The sequence below is a fragment of the Elgaria multicarinata genome, chromosome 4 (genome assembly GCF_023053635.1).
Source record: "Elgaria multicarinata webbii isolate HBS135686 ecotype San Diego chromosome 4, rElgMul1.1.pri, whole genome shotgun sequence".
NCBI lineage: Eukaryota > Metazoa > Chordata > Lepidosauria > Squamata > Anguidae > Elgaria > Elgaria multicarinata.
In genome coordinates, this window is record NC_086174.1 from 66092548 (window position 1) to 66106273 (window position 13726).

The window sequence follows — 13726 nt, forward strand, 5'->3', positions numbered from 1 at the left end:
GCCACCGTCTGGATAAAGTATTACAACCTCAGTGAGTGCAATAGATAGGTCTGCTCATAGAGCTGTGCACAAATGAACTCTTGAAATTCTCTACCCTATTTGTGGGCAGAGAAATTTGTGATGGGGGGGGGATGATAATTTCACTGAATTTCTCCAGGGAGAGGAGAAATTCTACAAAGTTTCGCACAGGTTGGGCTCCCCATTGGCAACACGACTTCTCTATTTTTTCCTAAGGGTGGTTTTTTCCCTAGGGGGGGTTGCTTCCACTGCAAGTGGCAACAGCATTAGTTGTGTTGGCAGAATGGCCCCCATTTTGCAGCTATCACAAAGCACGTGCAGGGGACATTGCACTTAGCTCTAGGGACGTAGCAGAGCTAGTACCATGCAAAATTCTGCCCTCCAATTCCTTGAAACTTTTCTTCCCCTATGAAAGCGTCTCCCATCTTTCTGCCTCATTTTGGGTGGGTGGGTGTTACCATTTTTTTAGTGGTATTTTTGAGCTTACCTAGAGTGTAATCACATGGGGGGAAACCTCATTTGCTTACTATTGCTTCTCCGCCCATGCGTTTGTCCCTCATTACTTTCTTGTTTAAAAGAGGAAGTAAATAACATCCATGTGGCCCCTTCAGTGGGCTGTTTTGACCGCGCTGCTTCTCCTGCACACAGCAGGAGATAGCGGCAGCTTCCACCTTAAAAAATTAGTCAGACTTACTGGGGTGTGTTTTTGGGGTGTGAAGAAGGCTAGAAGGGGTGGGAGGCAGACAACGTCATGAGAGGGACCTGTGACAATCCATGAGTGCCCAGTACCAAGTGTGCAATAAAACACTTGTCTGATGGAGCTCCTATACATTGTGGGCAACTGAAGATGCCACCTGTGGCTCTGTAGCCCCCCTGGCTGCTTGCACTTGCTGATCTGAAAAAAAAACACCCTATGGCAGGAATTACGTCATGACACCTTTCCATGGGCTTTAGTTGAACTGTGGGAATCAGAGGATGCTACAAGCCACAGGGAAGATGATTATACAATAAAAGACAAGATGCTCATGCACACACTTCAGCCACATCCTAAGTAAAGGAAGAACAAGAAACCTGAACCCAATCCATGACAATTTCTCTGAATTATTTTTCTTCTTTGAATTTCTTTTCAAAACCAATGTCTTTTCTATCAAATTGAATGAGGATGGTGGGAAAACATGTTTGCATCAAAAGCAGAATGAATAGTAGGTGTCTACAGTGTCACATTTGGCATTGCACCCTGTGGCATTCCTGTCTCCTGGTTATTCTCCCACCAGTTTCCACCCTCTTGAACCTGGGCGGGGTGGGTGGGGAGCCAGGACGTCTGCCTCCGCTTTTGTCCAGTTGTCTACATTGAATCTCCAAAGCTTCAGGAGACACCTGATGGATTAATGATCTCCTTTAACTTAGATAGATATAGTAACAGGAAAATAGTTTTTTTTTCCCTATTTGGTAGCGTTAACAAATCAAACTGACACACAGAATTATATAATTAATAAAACATGTTTTATTATACACAAGGAAGTTCATAGAGGTTATTTAATTATTTTATACTTAGTCCTAACCTACACACCAACCCCTTCTAAATGCATCACCCCCAAACCATTCTTACTAGATATACATTAGTTGAAGCCCTAAACCCTGACTGTCGGCACTCTGCTTTTAAACCCCTTTGAACTCTTGTCCCTCTCAGACCCCTCCCACCTATCACTCACACACCAACGTTCCATTAATTCTGTCTTATCTGGGCAGGATCTACACTACTGCTTTAAAATGGTTTATAATAGCAGTTACAACTGTTGGGGCCCAGGACACACTCCATGTACCTTTTTCAAATTGTTTTCAAAGTGTCTTATTCTGCGTGGTGTAGATCTGGCCCTGGATAAAATCTTACAGCTCAAAAACAAACATTTACATGACTCTGCACATGTTACATGCACCTTATTTGCATGTGGCTCCCTCCTTAGAGACAGTTGACACTTTTTCAGATTGTCAAAAGTGCCATGGCATCTTTACCTGGGGTGTACACAGGCATGTTGTTGTTGTTGTTGTTGTTGTTCCACTGTTATACAAACATAAGAAAAGAGTTCTGCTCTGAATGCCCCCAGAGTTTCAGTAGCAAGACTCATGAGCAAGACTTTTCTGCAGTGCCCCCCAAATTGTGCCATGCTGAATTGTAGAAAGCCCTCCCTAGAGAGGCCCCCCGGCACCTTCGCTGAATTGTTGCTGCCAGGTAAAGACCTCTTTATTCCCCTAGACCTTTTAAAAGTATTTATAATGCTGCTTGCATTTTATATGTTTAATACTGCATTATAAAATTATCTTCTCTGTGTTTTTATCTGCTCAGTTGCCTATCTCTTTTAAAAGCTGGATTTTTTTTTTTTTGTTGCTGCTTTTAAAAACAATACTTTTAATTGTGTTTTAATCATTGGTTTAGCTTTCATTTTTATAACATATGTTGTCCTGAGAACTTTGGCTATAGGGTGACTCATAAACTGAAGAAATGAAATGATGAAGAGCCCTCCCGGATTGGACCAAAAGCATCATCACCAATTTTTTCCCAACACAAGTCAACCTGATGCCCATAGAAAGCCCTTAAGCAAGAACAGGAGGGCAATGTCCCTCTCCCACTACTGTTCCCTGTCACCTGTTGCACCATGTCCTGCTTTGTGGGTCCCTGGTCAACAGCTGGTTGGCCACTGTGTGAACAGAGTGCTGGACTAGATGGACCCTTGGTCTGATCTGGCATGGCTCATCTTATGTTCTTAGGAACCAGACAGCATCCAGTCACATATTCCTACAGTAACACGATCAGATAGCATGGATAGTAACCCTCGTACTGGAACAATGAGGTGAAAATCGAAAAACTCTCTATCGATAAACTCCTTATAAGGATTACCAAGTGTGTTTAATTGAAAAACCTATCCTCGTAATCTCATATGCCTGGGAACTGAGGGCCTAAATACATGTTACACACAAATGTGTATAACGAAACATCAACAACAGTTGATATTGTTTTACAGGAAGGGATGATGTGAATCAAAATAGTCACGTGGAAACTAAAGGGAGGGGAGGCTCAGCCTTAAAAGGCAATTTAGTAAAGAGAAGCAACAAGCATGGTCCCCTTGCAACTTTTCCATTTCACACCATCCCTCCTTGTAAAAAGGTGGATATTGGGATTTTATCTAGGCTAAATCTATGCTACTGCTTTATAGCGGTATTGAAGTGCACTGATGTTGAGGCACATTACACATTCTATACACCACTTTCATAGTGTTATTTCCTGCTTTTTATTCCACATTATCCAAAATACTGCAACAAATATCATTGTCATTAGACAAGCGTTTTATTGCATGCTTGTTACTCCCCACTTATGAATGTTCACAGGTCCTTTCGATAACATCTGCCTCACATACATCTCCTGCTCCTTGCCTTCTTTCAATCACAAAATAGACCACTTTAAATCTGATTGCTTTTTTACACAAAATTTTCCACCCTTTCCTGCTGTCCACAGGAAAAGTGGCACAATAAAAAAACACCCACTGAATGGGCCACGTGGTCATTGTTTACTTCCTCTTTCTTTGCCTGTGTGAAGAAAGAGGAAGTATTGTGGGATGGAAATGATGGTAAGGAAAAGTGATTCCCCACGCCCCCTGTCTGATGACTCTCATTGTGTATCCTATGAGGTATGTAGCATTATCATGATGGGATCATAATGATTTGGAACATGGTTGTAGATCGGGCCCTAGTTCAACCCTGACTGTAGATGCTCAGTCATAAAAATAATAAACAAACAAGCATGCTTTACATACTCATTGATACTCTAGTAAGCATTCATTAGAAAATTACTTGTAAAACTTTTTTACTGTTTACCACTTCTTTATTAGCAAACATCACCAAAAAATACTTGACTATACTGTCTACTTGTGTAATTAACATTTCACAATGAAGACTGGGGATGCTTTTAGGCTGCTATTGTGGATGCTGTACTAAAGCGTAGTGTGCTTCCTAATTAATCAAGCCTTGTTAAGGCCACTTCCGCCTCAGCACTGCATAAAAGGCCTAAATACCTTTGAGAGAAAAGTCTTTTAAATGTATACTCAGAGCATGCACACAGGAGAGAAGACAAAGGAGCTCTTGTCAAATACAAAATAAATGTAGCCTGTAGAGACACTGCAAGCAAATACTGGACTACAATAACAAGCATGATAGCCATCTAATCGTGTATGTTGTTGCCAATTTTTTCTCTGTACGCATAAGATACCATTTTATTTTCTGGTCCATGTAGCTGTTGGGTCTGTGGTGTCTTTGAGGATAATTAGTCCTGTGGCCAGCAATACCATTTATCTTACCCTGGAGACAATCTTCTGTATTCTACTTCACACAGAATTTGCTAATGTAGGGTGTTTTTGTTTTTTAAAAGAGCAAACTACGTAAGGCAAAGGAACATAGCTGGTATCTTCAAGTGATCTTCTTTCTGAAACTACAGGAGCTGCCTGGGATCAAAAAAGGCGTTATGATTCTCACAGAGCTAAGTGAACACTAAGAACAAACATAAACAAATCTACATTCTTGCCATTCCACCACCACCACCCTTTTCCATGCCAGTGCTGTAAAGCAGCACAGGACAAGACTTTGTTAAAGGGGAAGCTGGCTGCTGGATCTTTATGGAACATTCCTTACCTCAGCCCTCCCCCCCAGGTATTTGATAAATCAAATTAAATAGGTGTTATGATGACTTAACTCCCCATACTTGCCTTCAGATGTGAGCTGTAAAAAATGAACTCCCCTCTTCCCACTTTTCTACATGAAGCATTTATCATGCACCTGTTATTCCCTCCTCACAGTTGTTTAGATGACATTATGACCCTCCAGTTTCACTTCAGTGTTTAACCAGCACTTTCAGTGAGTGTTTGTTTGTTTGTTTGAGAGCAGGGGAAATGCAGCATTTAATTGTGAAAGCAAAAGAAAGCATGATTTCCTCTTGTGTATTTGGAATATTCCGCTAAACCACAGTGCTACCTAGGGGTTATATAATGGAAAAGCAGGAAAGGAAACACTCCTCGTATAGTACTTCGAGCTCAATTCTTCACCAAAACTTAAAGTAGATAATGTCCCCGTTCAGACAACACACTAAACCATGCTGTTTAAACACAAAATGGTTAATGGAATGTGTGTTGTCTGAATGGGGCCAATGTGGATTAACAGCCTTGTGTAGAAAAGCTCTGTGTTCAAAGCCAGTTCCTATGCCACTTCATCGGAGCACAAAATGCTTCTTTATACCTGTTCAGACTAAGTTTCTGCCCATCTAGCCCAGTATTGTCTACTCTGGTTGGTAGCCTGGTTGGTACTCTGGTTGTCTAGGATCCCAGTCATGCCATCCCGATACTGGGACCTTACCCAACCCTCCATGGATCCCAACACCACTCATCTACTCCCCCCCACCTCCTCCCTGCTCCAGCCCTCCTCAGACATTGACTTTTCCTGTGGCTTTGACAGCAGCAGTGAAGTCAAAAGAAGAGAGGGTGTTCTCTTGTCCCCCTCACAATGGCTGAAAAAACTGCATTTCCCAGAATTCCTATCATCCAGCATGCAGCCAGAGCAGCATGCCAAACATTAGTGGGGGTGGAAAGATCCTGTCCTTTCCTCTGCTGCCAGAGCAAAACAAATGCTATTGGGGAGGGCTTGGAGAAGTATGTGTAGGTCAGGGGTAGACAAACTGATGCCTCCCTAAGTTTTGAACTGCAACTTCCAGAATCCCTGTGAATTGGCAATGTTGGCTGGGACCCATGGGAACTGTGGTCCAAAATATCTGGGGGAGTGGAGGGGACCAGCATGCCCGCCCCCAGTGTAAATGGATGAGAAACATAAGTTTAAATTCTAGTCTAGTTCAGATTTTAATCCAAGCTAGAGAAATACTTTTGTTGTTATAATACTTGCTTCGTATTAATGAAAGCTTTACAAACCTACCTGGAATACATTTTCTGAGCAGTGTTCATATAATGTTCAGAACCATCATTGGAGGAGTGTCAATCAGCTTTATTGCTGGGACTAAATTCACTCTGAAGCATTCTAAAAACACCATCTGACACCACCTATTGAGTGACATATAGGAACTCTTACTATCAGGAGTAGGTGGTTCAGTGAAGAGATCTAACTGGAGCATACTGAATTAAAACTCTGGAAGCTTCCCATCTCTTACCCAACGGGTATTGTATTCTTTCTGATTAACTTATCGAAAAGGACAAAGGCATTAAAACGGGGTGAGAAAAAATAGCTTAGAATCCTGTCCCTCCAATCAGAATGTGCAGACTTACTTAACAAAGCAGTTTGTTTTATTTACACAAAGAACATAAGGACTGCAGAGAAGCAAATAAAAAGCAAACATTTCATCTAGCTTAACATAATTGACCTAGCTGATATAATGGGTTGGGAGGTTATATCTTACTTCATTATGGGCAAATCCATCACAAAAGGCAATAGTGAGTCTAGGTTAGAAATCCAGGATCTCCTCTGCCTCTTGTGTGGAGAGGCACAGGGGGTGATTTTGCTTTTGTCAAAATCATGAGTGGAGGCTGAAGCCTTAAGCCCCTAACACCAACTTGAGATGTGTCTGATTTTTTATTGACTCTATGGCACACTGTGGTCCAGGAAAAAAGAAGATAGACCAGGGGGCTGTCTATATGTAGGGAAAGCGCTTTAGTGGCTGCCTATCTGCGCTGCATCAGTAAGACGATGCAGGCACCGTTTTGCAGCCAATGTGGGACTTTCCTGCGAAGCTGCAGATTGAAAAAGTTGGGCATTTACCCTGACCTTTTCAATGGGAGCAAGGTCAGTACAGTTCTTCTGCCATCTGATGTCACTCTGAGGCCAATCTGGCAGCAGTACCTGGTGGAATGTGACCAGCGATTGGTCACTTTCCACCAGAAAGTGGGCGGGGGTGGCTCTGGTACCTGGATGGCCACGCGGAAACCCCACGGTCCCTCCTTGGCATCAAGATTACCCGATGCCACCCCAGGAAAGGGAAACTGTGGGGTTTCAAAGGGAGGCAGTGGCAACCCAGTGCCGTGAAGACACCCCCCAGGATTCCTAGGATAGTTCCCTAGCATAGGTCACAAGACAGGATAAATTTAGGCTTGTCCTAGACAATATACACCTCGTTTGTTTTGATACAGTCTGTGAGTATCCGAAGCCAGCACGCTGAGCAATTCGCATGGGATGAACAGTAGCTAGTGTCTGGAAAGTCAACAAGGGTAACGCCATGCAACCTTGTCCTTTTGGAATGGAAGCAGACTGGATTATAATTAACCCAGACCATTTACTACTACATATTCCTAACTCTATGTAACATTCTCTTTTAAGATAAATATTACAACAGCTGGAAGCAAATGTTGTAAGTAATTTTCCAGATGTCCTAAAATATCCATATATATTTCTGTGACTTTAGCAATACCTAAACATGACTCTCAGAGAGAAAATACAGAGGGAGGGGTGTAATCAAACTGAACTGCATGAAACAGCTGATATCAATTTATTATTTAAAAATCCCTTCATGTACCCAGTCCACGAAGCTGTGGTTCTTGAAATAAAGGCTAGACCATCTAGAGACAGTATGACAACAGATGCACTTTCCTCCTGAGCAATTTCCCCCCTCCAGAATCTGTGTCCTTAAGTCAGGGGTGGAGAACCTGTGTCCCTCCAGATGTTGTTGGACTCCAGCTCCTACCAGTCCCAGCCAGGAGCTTATGGAAGTTATAGTCTTACAACATCCAGAAAGACACAGGTTCCACACCCCTGCATTAACTGAGCAACAAGGCTATGGGAGATTCCCCCCCTCCTCCTCCTCCTCCTCACCACCACCACAACCTATTGGGAAACTGCTCCTTCACTGGGCAATCTCACCTATGGGGTTTCTTATTTATAGCAAATATAGGGTTTTCAAAACACTGCTTAGTGACAATTCTTAAGGACTCAAGAAATATTGTTGCTGCTCATAGGTGTGTACAGCATATTTCACTAGGGTGTGCACCCTGGTTATTTTATTTTATTTTAAAGGTGAACATTTATTGAATACTATATCATAAAGGACATTATTATTTTGATTGATTGAATAAACACTGTAGATACTGATGCTCTACTCAGCGTTTGGCTTGCCTGAACACTGGAGGGCCATTGCAGGGGGAGGGGGGGGAATGAGGAGTTGCTCCTCAAGCCCCAGCATTGGTGGGGCTTTGTGTGACACTGGCTGGAGAAGGGGCTTATGAGGCAATATTAACCTTTTGAGGCCCTCCTCCTGTTCTCTTTGAAGCATGGGTCTTGGCAGAGAGGTTCCCTGCAGAGCGATTCTTTTTTGCTCCTGCTGCAAGGAGCAACAGTATGCTGGTGAAAGCAACAGCAGTGGAGCAGCCAGTGGGCAGACAGAGGTCCATTCCTGCTGCGTCTGGATCCCCCTCTGGATCCCTACTCAATGCCCCCCTCAATTAGGTGATTACTGCTTCGCATCAGAGTGTATCATGGCACACCCGGCACACCCCTTGTGGACCCCTATGTCACTGCTACAAACTTTTTAATGACTCCTTTTACCTCAGGCAAAATTCTTTAAGCCTCCATCTCAGCCAAACACACAATCAGGAATAGTTGTTCTGACTCCCAAAGCTCCTCCTGTTGTATTTCTGGCTGCTTGGACAGGTGTTTTTTTTTGGGGGGGGGAGTTGGAATTTCACTGGCTGCTTGTTTAATCTTCTTCTGGCAAGATCTTCTTGTTGACAAGCCACCTAAGGAGAAGAAATGGTTTAATATCCAGGCCTTAGCTATTCACTTTCTCTTCAGCTTCCTCCCAGTTCTTCTAAAACACCACACAACAACCAACAGACCACCTCCCTCACTCTCCATAGATTGACTCCCCCTTTAGAACATCACTAAGCAAGTACTACTACACCGGGCTTTGACAGTAACAAAACAAGGCCTCAGGCATACTCAAATACGTTGTAGCCACACAAAGTAAACATTATATAACCACAACAGTTATATACCTGGCATTTCATCACAAAGGCCTACCATTTGAAATCAAATATTAGACGTCAAATTTCAAAAACTATCCAGTGTTGAATAATGGATTGTGAATTGTTACGGACCCCAGGATATTTACTTCAAATCTGAGGGAAAGACATTTCAATATGTTCTATTTGAAAGCCATTGTGCTCTGCTTTACTGCTTTGCTTTGGAAGGTCCTGGCTTACTTTTGCATCCTGTGAGTTCTCTAAATAATAAGATTTTTCTCAAGTAGGAACATTCCCTTCCCCATCCCCTTTCTGCTTTGTCTCTAAAATAAGTGTATTTTCATGGTAGGAGCGGGGGGAGTTGTAGCTCTGCAGGAAGTAACATTTGATGGGAAACCAGAGTTATTTAGCAATCACAGATTGAGGTGTTTACCCTGTATCCATTCAAGCTGAGGCCTCTGTGGTTCAGAGGGCATAGCCCAGTGGCAAAAATAGGTCTCTCTGATGTATTCCCACTATCTGGATGGCAAAGAAATGGCAACATTGGAAGATTTTTCTACAGGAAAATAACACATTTTTGAATGACTGCAGTATCACTCCCCTTCTTGAATTTCACTGACAATAATAGAGACCTTATAAACCTGCAGAGCTTAACTGGTTTTTATAAAAACAAATCTGACTGAGCCTGTGAGATCAAGAAAATAAAAGGGATAAAGCATCTGTTTTCACGTAACATGCACAGGATAAGGGGAAAAATAATAGCAACAAGATGGAACAGCTGTTGATGCAATTGGTGCTCTTCTGGCTCAGGAATGGGGGTGGGGGGGTGGGGGTGGATAACGTTAGCCCTAATAACTAGCTAATAATATGATGAGCCAACTAAGGCTTATCCAGACAATTAGTCCAAGAAGTGCCTATATGTTATTTTAGCATTTATAGCAAGATAGTTTTGGAAACATCAGTTTGAAAGATAATAATATGATATGATACCCTGTTTACACATAATATGTTGGGAGAAGGAAGGAGATACCTGTCATTCTGCTCTCCACGTTGCATTGATGATGCATGTGCCAGTGCATGGGAAGAGGTGCACCCCACTTCTCATGCAGAGACTCACAAATGAACTGAAATTGATTAATCTTAAGGCAAAGTGTGGAGAAGTCCTTATCAATTTCACCACATGGTGACCAGTTTAGGTGTAGAGTTAGGGCGAAATCTGAATATCTATTCTGTGGGTGTGCATGCATGCGTGTGCATTGTGCATGTGTTTATGCACGCATGCTCATTTGTGAAATTGACAAGACTGCAAGTATCAACACCACAGACATTGCTAGCATCATTTCCCATGTTTTGGACCCCTCTTTGTAGACTAAGCTTACACATTACTCAAAATAAAATAAAAATAAAAAAGTGAAATGCAACTACAGGGGTGAGTCTGTCAATCTGACCAGAGAACCAATGTGTGTGTGAGGGAGTTTAAACACTTTCTACACTGCTTCTACGAACAAATGGATAGTCCCACCCCTGAGGTGAGCCCCCTCCCCCCTTACCTGTGTTCAGAGCTCCGGATGGAGGTGAACCACTTCACCTCGATCCGCAGCTCCCCCAACCCAGTTCAGATCCGCCTTTGGCAGAGGCGGATCGAGTCAGTCCTCTCCGGCTTCACGATCCAAATCGGAGCGGAGCACATCCCTAATATTTACACAGGCATTTTTTAGTCATAATTCTACATAATAATTGCCACCACTAGCTGGACAAGCAGCTTTTAATATCCCGGGGGTGGTCAGGCAGGGGGTGGTTTGCAGGCCACAATTGGCAAGTGGGATGCTTAACCTGCCAATTTTCCCTGTACATCTCCCCTACCTGTTTTAAACTACCACCCCCCAACTAGGCTCCAAGCTAAGAAGTCAACCCATTTGGAGAGGGAATAGCTGGGGTCAGCATTTGCAGGCAGAGAATCAGAAGATCAGGGGGTCTCACAAGCTGTTTTTGTGTTCAAGTTGGAAATACTGCTTTGGCACTATGCATTTGCTAGGATAATATATAGCTTCTCCCTCATCAACTGGAGAGTACAGCATGTGATGGAAAGCTCCACACACATGCTGACATCATCTGCCAAGAAAGGGTAAAGTAAGATTAGGATAGTAGCCATAGCTGTAAAGTAGTTAGAAAGTTGCTGAGATCTGATTGCTGTTGCCTTTCTACTTGTACAATGGGAATCAAAATTAATTTTACCTATAATTTTCATGAAATTGACAACAAGCACCAGATGGTATGTAGCTCTCAAATATCAGACTTACAATGGAACGTGAAGACACAACACAGAATCCTTTCGCCACCTTTGTCACTTGAATACACACAAGAAGCACTGTTCTCTGTGAAATGATGAAGTCGGATGTTTGCAAGGTTTTGAGTAGCAACAAAATAGTAATCCGGGAAATGAAACTTGAGCTGGACATAGCTATTCCATCTCTATAGCCTGACTTACATTTTTGGGCTCTTCACAAAATAGATTTATCAATGTACCTTGATATAAAAATAGCTTTATGAAATCAGAAGCAGCCATTAAAATGTCAGTATTCCTTCGTGCTCATGTTTCATCACCAGAGATACACATTTTGCAAACAGAATGTTGCTAATGGTTGTGCTGCTGGTATAGAAGACCATAATAGAACCTAGTCCCTTATTTAACAATAGTAAAAAGAAATAGCACACATATTTTGATGTCAGAAAAGTAATCAACACACACAGGGAATAAAACCATTGAGTAGAAATGCATCACTTTCTGTAGTCACTTATCTGAATTACTGCACTTTAAACTCTCCTCTCTCTTGTTGTATAATGGAGGCTACAAAATGCTTTTTTTGCCTTGTACATTTTACAGAATTCATATCAAATGAAAAATTGAGCAATGAGAACACATTTTAAACTAAGAAAACTGAAATGTGAATATCATCATAGCAGGTAAGAAAAGCAAAAACTGGGTTCTTGGTACTACCAAAATTAAGCTGTAACATTTCTTTGTATATAGCTTATGAGAAAGGAAGAGAAAGTCTCAACATGTTATGATAAAATATTACTGATAAATATTACTTCTTATAGATTATGTGGTACAGTTTAGAGCTGGTCTTGACCTTTTCAAATCCAGCCCCATCACAGCACTATGCACTATTACATCACGTGCATTTACCCTTATTGAGGTTGTTGCTTGTTTGTTTATGCAAAATGAATCATCTGCTTTAGCTGATGCAATGATGGAAGAATGCAAGAAAGCATTAGTCAAAAAGAAAGCCACTGCTAAAAATGGAATTGGCTGAAACTGCAGATTAAATCGTATAGATAAAAGAACCTATTATTCCTTACTTGGGTAAAAAAAAAAAATTACACATTCCAACAGGATGATTTTTTGATATTTAAGGTGGAAGGTACATTATGGAATCTTAAAGTTAAAGCTGACTAATGTGTAGTCCACCAGATAGCTCATTGAATCCAGGAGGCCTGGGTTCAAATCCTACCAACTGCAAGCATTGCTTCTCAATTCGGGTATAAATGCTGACACTTAACAGGGATAAACTACTGTTTTCTTTATGGGTGTTTTTGAGATTTCTGGCACTACCGTACATTGCTGTCTTTATCACAGTGCATAAACACATATAAGGATGTTTTTCGGTGGTATCTTAGTGCTGGAGGATAAGGCTATCAGTGGATTCCAGTCATGATAGCTCTATATTATCTCCAGTATCAGAAGTAACATGGCTCTCTACCAGCTGCTGGGGAACACAAGCAGGGGGTGCTATTGTATTCATGTCATACTTGTGGACTTCCCATTGGCATCTGGCTGGCCATGGTGGGAAACAGGATACTGGACTAGATAGGCTTTGGCCTGATTCAGCCAGGCTCCTCTTATGCTGTAATCATATGTGCACATCTGTGGAAAAGGTTTTATTTGAAAAGGTTTGACAAGCATGTATGCAGTGAAGGCTGGTGGCTCTGATTTCAGTGGGGCTGTGAATCCATTCTGGGTTTCAGTCAGAACCAGCCAGAACTTGAAAGCAGCTATCCAAGGTGCTGAACCCTATCCACAAACGATATTCAGCACCTAGTTCATCGTAGAGGTGAGATATGACCCAAGGACTTGGTTCAGCCTCTTAACATTGTGATTCTAAGCATGTTCAGAATTGTAGCTGTAGAGCCAAAAGGTTAGATATGGGGATCGATGAACAGTTCTCCAGTATATATTTTGTATTGTTACCTAAAAGTAGCTTCAGGGTGTGATGGCAGCAATTTTCTCCCAGCCTGACACCAATAACAGAAGTGAACTGGGCTGGGAGAAAACTGCTTAAACCAATTCAGATATGGGAATAGGGAAAGGTTCCACTCTTTTTGTCTAAAAAGAAGATACACACTTCAACCCCAGTCCACTATCCCTGTGAATGGAACAGGCACATGGCTGATCCATGATGTCTAGTTTGCCCCCTAGTTCCAGGGTCAACAGAGAAGACTGGCCATAGCTAGACCTTGGGTTTATCCCTGGATCGTCCAGGGGTCAAACCTGTTCATCTAGGTGACACACAGGGGATCCAGTGCTCAGGCAGGGGCGAACCCTGGATGATCCCAGGATAAACCTTAGGTCTAGCTGTAGCCTTACAGCAACCCCTTTAACAAACCAAAAAAGGAATGCTTGCTTTGACTTATAAGCAATGGTAGAGCCA